The sequence below is a fragment of the Notamacropus eugenii genome, chromosome 5 (assembly GCF_028372415.1).
Source record: "Notamacropus eugenii isolate mMacEug1 chromosome 5, mMacEug1.pri_v2, whole genome shotgun sequence".
NCBI classification, from domain to species: Eukaryota; Metazoa; Chordata; class Mammalia; order Diprotodontia; family Macropodidae; genus Notamacropus; species Notamacropus eugenii.
In genome coordinates, this window is record NC_092876.1 from 316345234 (window position 1) to 316352427 (window position 7194).

A 7194-nucleotide genomic window follows, 5' to 3' on the forward strand; every position below is an offset into this window, starting at 1 on the left:
CGACCCTTGATGAAGTTATGAAGGAGGTCCATTCTGTCGTTTATATCATCAGCCATTTTTCTTCTTTAAAAAAAAAATACATCTGACACAAATATTCAAACAAATTTCCTTACAACAGAGATTTCGGGAGAGGATATACACAGTAAAGAGGAATGGAAAATGTGTCCTTTAATTTTGACAGTTTGGCACAAATATCGACCAATGTTAAATGCACGGAGTTTGGTTACATCCTCACATTGCAATTTTTTCGTATGTGACTTTTGATTGCTTTCTTTATACTTCATCACTTCAAAGAAGTCTTCCATGTTTCTCTCAGTTCTAATTCTCTCTTCTCTTCTTTTTCAGTGTCATTTTTGTGTGTGCCTACTACTTCCCATCTTCACCCTAAGAGGAAGCCCCTGTGAGATAAAGAACAGAGAACTAGGGTCTGGCACACCTGGGTTCTAGCCCCAGTTCTATAATAAATTAACTAAGTGACTTTAGGGAAGTTATTTAACTTGTTTCAACTTTCTTCTCTTCATCCCTAAGATGAGGTGACTGGAAAATAGGAACTATGTGATCTCTCCTAGATCTAAATTCTGTATTTAAGGAATTATCATTATTATCAAGTTAATAGAAGAAGGATTTTAGCTGACACAGCAGAAGCAGAGTTGGAAAGCATTTATTTTCTCAGTTGTAAAATTATAGGACTGTACATTAGGCCCATCCTGTGGATGACTTCCTCTCCAAGGTAAATGACTGTAGAGACAAAAAAGAATGACTGCTGAATTTGAATCCTTGCTTCTGATGAAGTCCTAAAGATATATATCAATACTGGAACTCAGAAGAGAGTTTGGAATGTTTTCCTCCACTCATATATTAAGGTTCTAGAAAAAGAAGAGTCAAACAATTATCAAGCATATAGTTTTTGTGTGTACTGCATTCTTTTTTTTAAGTGGAGAAGGAATTAAAATAAACTATAAAATTAGTAAGCCTACAGAGTCTCTAATTCACAAAATCTTACAGAGTGGATGGATTATTAGACTGTGCAACTCACAGTCAATCTCAGTCTCAGTTTCCTCATCTCTAAAATGATAATCATTGTAGCATTGACCTCACAGAGTAGTTGCGAAGATCAAATGAGATAATGGAAAAAAAAAAACCATTTATAAACCTTTAAGTGGTATATAAATGCTAGCTATTATTATATAATATTATAGATAGGAAGATCATAGTAGATCCTAAAAGGACCTTAGATTAATCTAGCATATGCATGTAATCATCATTTCTTAATGTAAGGGATTTTTGGAGATGGATTTCTACAGGCAGAGGAAGATGCAAAAACCTAGGTATGGGGTTTCTGGGAGTTGCATAGAATATTTTCTTCCCACTCTGCATGCAATTGAGCTGGATTTGACTGCAAAAGGGCAAATGATGGGTAGAGTTCTGCCTTGTAGAGAGAATAACAGCATTGGTGGTGGTCCATAGTATGAGTGACAACTCAGAGTCTAGAGACTGGGGACCCATCTAGATGCTGGCCTTGAGTTGCCACTGGTTACAGAAGGTTGAGGTGCAGCAGGCTATAGGTGCACTGCTGGAGTGATGGAAACTGTAGGTGCTCCCCTTTCAGTGGCCAGAATGGAATCTGAGAAGGAACCAAGGAGTGAGTAAGTGTCAGAGCTCCTGGTAGTTGTCAGATTTCAATCTGGGGCAAATAGGCATCAGACTGTGAAGTACAGTCTCCTATTTGCTCCCCTTCCTCACTACCTGAATAGAAGCAGATTCCAAAGTCTATTCTGTTCTGTTAAGTGATTTTCCTAATTTATGTTTCAATAGTTGGATAGCTTTTGTCAGCTAGAAAAATTCAATTGGTTTAACTGCTGTTGAAATTTGTGTGGCTTATTTGTGAAGAGTGTGCCTGAAATGGGGAGGAATAGTCTGTAGTTAGTGGAATACAGAGATACATAAAGACCAGGGTTGGAACACTGTTCCCTGAAACTGCCAGGTTGGCTTGAATCTGATTTGAATTGAGAGAAAATATTGAATTTGGGTAAACTTCTTACTGCACAACTTAGCAGGATCACAGTTTTCCTTCTGATATTTGGCTAGAAAGAGATATAATAGCATTAGGCACCATTAGGGTAAGTCCAGAATATTGGATGATATGCCCTTATTCATCATTCCTCTGTCCTCCAAGAGCAGAGAGAAAGTTTTTTTGGTTTTGCTTTGCTTTTTTTTTAAGGGTAGAGTTAAGGGCAGTGACTAGCAACCTGGAGAAAACATATCCTTGGATTAGGGCTGCAAAGCCTACATTTTAAAAGTGGGAGCCTGAGGAGGGAATTAGCTGTTTTCACTTCAAGTGTGTCTAGCCAAACAGGCACACAAGAGCTTAACCAAGTTGCCTTCATAACAACATTCCTCTGTATTTGTATGACATATTCAACCGTTTGAAGGATACTTAATGCTATTATCTCCTGCAATAATATATTCCTTTCCATACCAAGGCAGAATTCATATCTATCTGTTGATCTGTGATGTATGTATTGCTTATGGTCAGACAGAAGGGAAGCCCTGTTATTTGTCTGTATTTTCTCTGAAATTCAGGATGCTGATTTTTCTCCTGAACTAAGTGAGAGATCTATGTGTTTGATTAAAGGAGATTGCTGACCCCTCAAAAACTGCTTTCCTTTTAGAAAAGTCAATCTAAGAACCCATAGAGCAGGCCCTCCTGTGTATGCTGGGGTCCTTGCTGATACACTATGGGCCATCACTTGATCACACATTGGTTTTCCTCCCATCTTTTGTAATCATACTTAAAATCATCCACCTACCTACCCACTCACAAACACACACACACATACACACATACATACACATACACACACATGCACACACATGCACATAAGCACTAATTCATTCATTGTTTTCTCTTTTCAAATGCATATACTTCTGGGAAGGACAGTACATTAAATCACAGCACCATGGAAGAAATGATTTTAAGAGAAACCCTGAGAAAAGAAGAACAGAAAAATAAACATTTTTGAATACAATAAGTATCTAAGAACAGATATGAACTGAGGTTTTCCTGGCTCCAGAGCTAACATTCTTTCCAGGGCATCGTCTAGTTGGTTCTAGTAACTATTACATCACAGCAGATATGGTTTTTCTTTGTATTCCCAACATAACACAGTGCTTGGAACAAAATAAATTCTTAATAAATGCTCGTTGTTTGATTGATGGATAAATACTGATGGTCCTATGGTTTGTATCCTAACCTTTCAAAAGTTCTTGAATAATCTAAAAATCATCTTCTTAAGTATCAATTGTTTTGTTTTGGTTTTTATTTTATCAGACACTGACAAAAGTCCACCACTCATTTTCTGATCCAGCATTGTTTGAAAGAGACAAAGAAGAGTAGAAGTTATAAATTCCTTCTCCAAGTTGCTATATCGAAAGACTAACTCAATAGTAGTTGTGTGAACAAATGACAAGACGAACTACAGCCTTATTCTGTCTAGTTACATGTGTATATATATATGTATATATATATATATATATATATATATATATATATATATATATAAAATGACATTAGAAAACTGTCAAAATCACAGTGAATTAAAGAAAACATTAGGATTATAGGAAGATCAGTGACTTTATGCCAGCTTGATGGAAAAGCAAATGAAATCATTTAGACAGGATAATGTAATGCACATTAAAATATCCTCATTGATGTGAGACTGAGGGCCAATAATGTCATTTAGTATGTCTGGTAATATGTAATTTAGGGAGGGCTACTTCTGGTCAATAGAGCAGCTTGCTGTGAAAGGGATTAAACATCAGTGATGAATAAAAGCTTTTTATGTGTGCCTATCTACAGATACTAAATTCTATCCACTCCACTGGAAAGGCAGTAGATTCCAAATGAAAATTTTGCAACATAGTGGACAGGGAGTTGGGTTAGGAAGTTCTACCCCACCTCATAGGGTTGTTGTGAAGAATGCATGCAATAATAAACAAGAACAGTGAGTTGGAATGTTAACAAGTATTTAACCTGTGGGCACCACTAGAATGAAAGCACAGACTGCCTTTTGGGGATTTATGTCATACTTCATGAATCTAGGGCCTATCCAGAAACCTCAGGATACTTCTCCATTCCAATGGATATCCAGAAGAGGAATAATAGCTCTCCACTTGCAAGCACATATGCTGCAGTATATCAAAGAAAAGTTTCATTGAAAAGAAAGGAAAATAATGAATAAGTAATTTAAAGCCTCAATCCCAATAACATTTTTCAGCTACATTAGAATGATATTCAGAGATGATAACACAGGCATTGACATGAAAGACGGTGCTTATTCTTCTCACAGCACTCCCAGATTTCACCCCAGGATCCATTAATTCACATCTAGAGGTGACTGAACTGTCTCCTGGACAGTGTTGCCAAGGTTCCCTTGTGCTGGCATTCCTTTCATAGGGTCATTATCCCTTGCAATGCTCAATAGGCTAAAAGGTGGACTCCCATCTATGAGTCCTGGTGTATTATCTCTCAGATGACTTGCCCTTTATGGTACCATCTTTCTAAACACACTTCAACTGTTTTCACACCAGTTAAAAATACTTTCAGTTATAAATCTGGGGATGATATTCTTCATAAGTTGGTACCAGCAATGTTTTTTTCATGGCATCTGTTTTATTTTCTGATCTTATTTATTCCTTTTCTCTTACACTGACATTCCTCCTTCACTATCTTCTGTAGTTCTCATATTAGAACTCCTTCACTATCTTTGCCTGGTAGATAGCTTTCTCCTCTGCTCTCTTTTTCTCTGCTCTTAGTTTTTATGAGTATTCTGAGGTCTCTCTGAATTCCAGATACTTAACAAGAAACCTCAAAGTCCTCCTAGTCTGGGTGGGGGTTCTAGATCTCCAGTGTAGGTTTCAAATTCCTAGAAATGAAGTGCAAGATTTCCCATTTCTGAGGACAAACCATAAGAAGGCTCACAACCAAAAATCACCAAGACCAATAGCAATGTTTTCATTTTCCAATTCCCCTGCCTCAGTGGTATCTCCAACACAGTGGAGATACCACTTTCTTTCTGCCTGTCTTGATTTCTGCACTAGATTCAGAAAGAACAGGAATGTAAAGAACACTGATCTCATGTACAGCTAGTTTAATGCTAGAGGTCACTACATCAGGTTTATGGGCTAATGAGACATATTTGAAGGGCTTAAAGTTTGAATTAATTCTTCCCTTGGACATTTAATTATGAAACTTAACACTAACTCATGATGATACTTTCTAACATGAGTTGGAGGTGGGGGCTGGAGAGTTGGGATCTCAGAGCTGTGCTAGGAAAATCAAACAATATCCCCTGTGGTTTCTAGAGATGTTCCTCACCCTTATGCTATTAACAAAAGAATGCAAGAATATACAAAGGACAAGTTCAACCGCATTAATGATATATAAATTAGAACAGACAAGTGTAGTTTTAACCCAAATATGCTCTTAGTGTCTTTCTGCTGAGATTACCCATAATTTAGCTTATACAGTTACTCCTTCCACATTGTGTTTTATCATGGGTTGACATAAATTAAATGGAAATGCAGGGGGAGGGGGTTGAACAAGTCATAGAAACACAAAGGTCAACAGATGACACAGAAGTTTAGAAACTCAGAAATACATAAAATATAGGTATAGTATTGTATGATATTAACATATTTTATCTTTTGATACCATGTTAATTCAGACTTCTCTAGTATAAAGGTAGAAAAGAAAAATCAAACAATTTTTTTCCAAATTGTTGTGTTACTGAGCTCCTAACTCCCACGTTGTGGAAAGGATAAGTATATATATATATATATATATATCTTGTTCGTACACAGCTGTTTTCATGTTTTGACTATGAGCTGCTTGAGAACAGATACTGTTTGTTTCTTCCTTTGTATTTCCAGCTCTCATCAAAGTACCTGGAAAAGATGCTTAAGAAGCGCTAGCTGACAGACTGAGTTGATTGATAAGGCGTTTAATGCAAAACTTATCATACTCACCATGGGCCTTAACGAAGTGTGGCTTGGTAGGTTGGGAAGCACAATGGATTTGGAATCAAAGGACTTTTATTAAAACTAAACTTCTGGTGCTTCTTACATGTGTGATAATGGGCAAATCACTTCACCTTCCTTAGTTTCAGACTCCTTACCAATAAAACAAATGACTTGCATTATTTTTCTAATTTTTTTCCAGCCTAAATCTATGATCCAATGTAATACAATCCATGTGAACTCTGAGGATTTTGTTTTGACTCTTACTACCACAGGTATGACTGGTCCCCAGAGCATGGTTAAATCTCCCCATTGTGGTTTAAGATTAAGGGATAGCTTTTTAAAAATACAATTGTCTTAAACAGCTACTAGTATACTATACTGCCAAGATTATCAGCAGAGAATCATTTCAGTTACCCAGTCTTAGATAATAACAACTGGTACAAGAAAAAAAAAAGAAAGAAATATATGTGTGTATCACCAAGGCCATATTCACAGCACTGGTGGTGACTATGAATATGCCATCATAGTTCTCAATTGCCAAGTATGAAAAATTCTCCATATAAAAGGTAGAAGAAAAACATTTATCTGAACACCAGAAAGCCAAATCCCAGAACCAGAAAGCAAAATCTGTCATGGTGACCAAGAAGTTAGTAACCATGATCACAACAAGGGGCAAAGCCATTCTCAAACCTCTCCTCCCTCAGCCAGAGCCTTCTCATTATCAACTGCCACACTGTGTCAGTTGACCTGCGTTCTATCCCCTCTGACCTGACTGCACTCACTCACTCACTTCCTTCTGGTTCTGCTCCACCCTTCTTGTTCCACCTCTTCACCAAGCTCCTCCTACCACATGTGACTTAGGCTTCCAGGTGATTTCAGCAGATCCTTTGGGCCTATTAATTAATGAGAAAGATCTTTCCATTTAAATTACTATTACAGTGTGACATATTCTCTTACAAGTACATTTATGGTCCAAGAAAAAAAAATAGGTTCAAACTTAGAGAACACATGTGGCAAAGGAGTAATTTGCAGATTTTAGTTGTTCAAAGTACTTTTCTCTCATTCCTGGAGAGCTCAACATGCTTCCCTTAAACATCATGAATCTGTGTCCAGCTTCATCCTGTCTCAGAAAGCAAAAGCGCCACCAGCTGATCTGGGGATATAAGTAGGACA

The 7194-nt window shown here is 37.2% G+C and overlaps 1 long non-coding RNA gene across 1 annotated transcript; it reads right to left on the reverse strand.

The window, feature by feature from the left end:
- Nucleotides 1-645: 645 nt before the first annotated feature.
- Nucleotides 646-6832, reverse strand: LOC140506332 (uncharacterized). Its single transcript, XR_011967891.1, has 3 exons — nucleotides 6712-6832; nucleotides 6028-6171; nucleotides 646-866 (listed from the first exon to the last, which is right to left on the reverse strand). It is a non-coding gene; the product is annotated as an uncharacterized lncRNA (long non-coding RNA).
- Nucleotides 6833-7194: the final 362 nt, after the last annotated feature.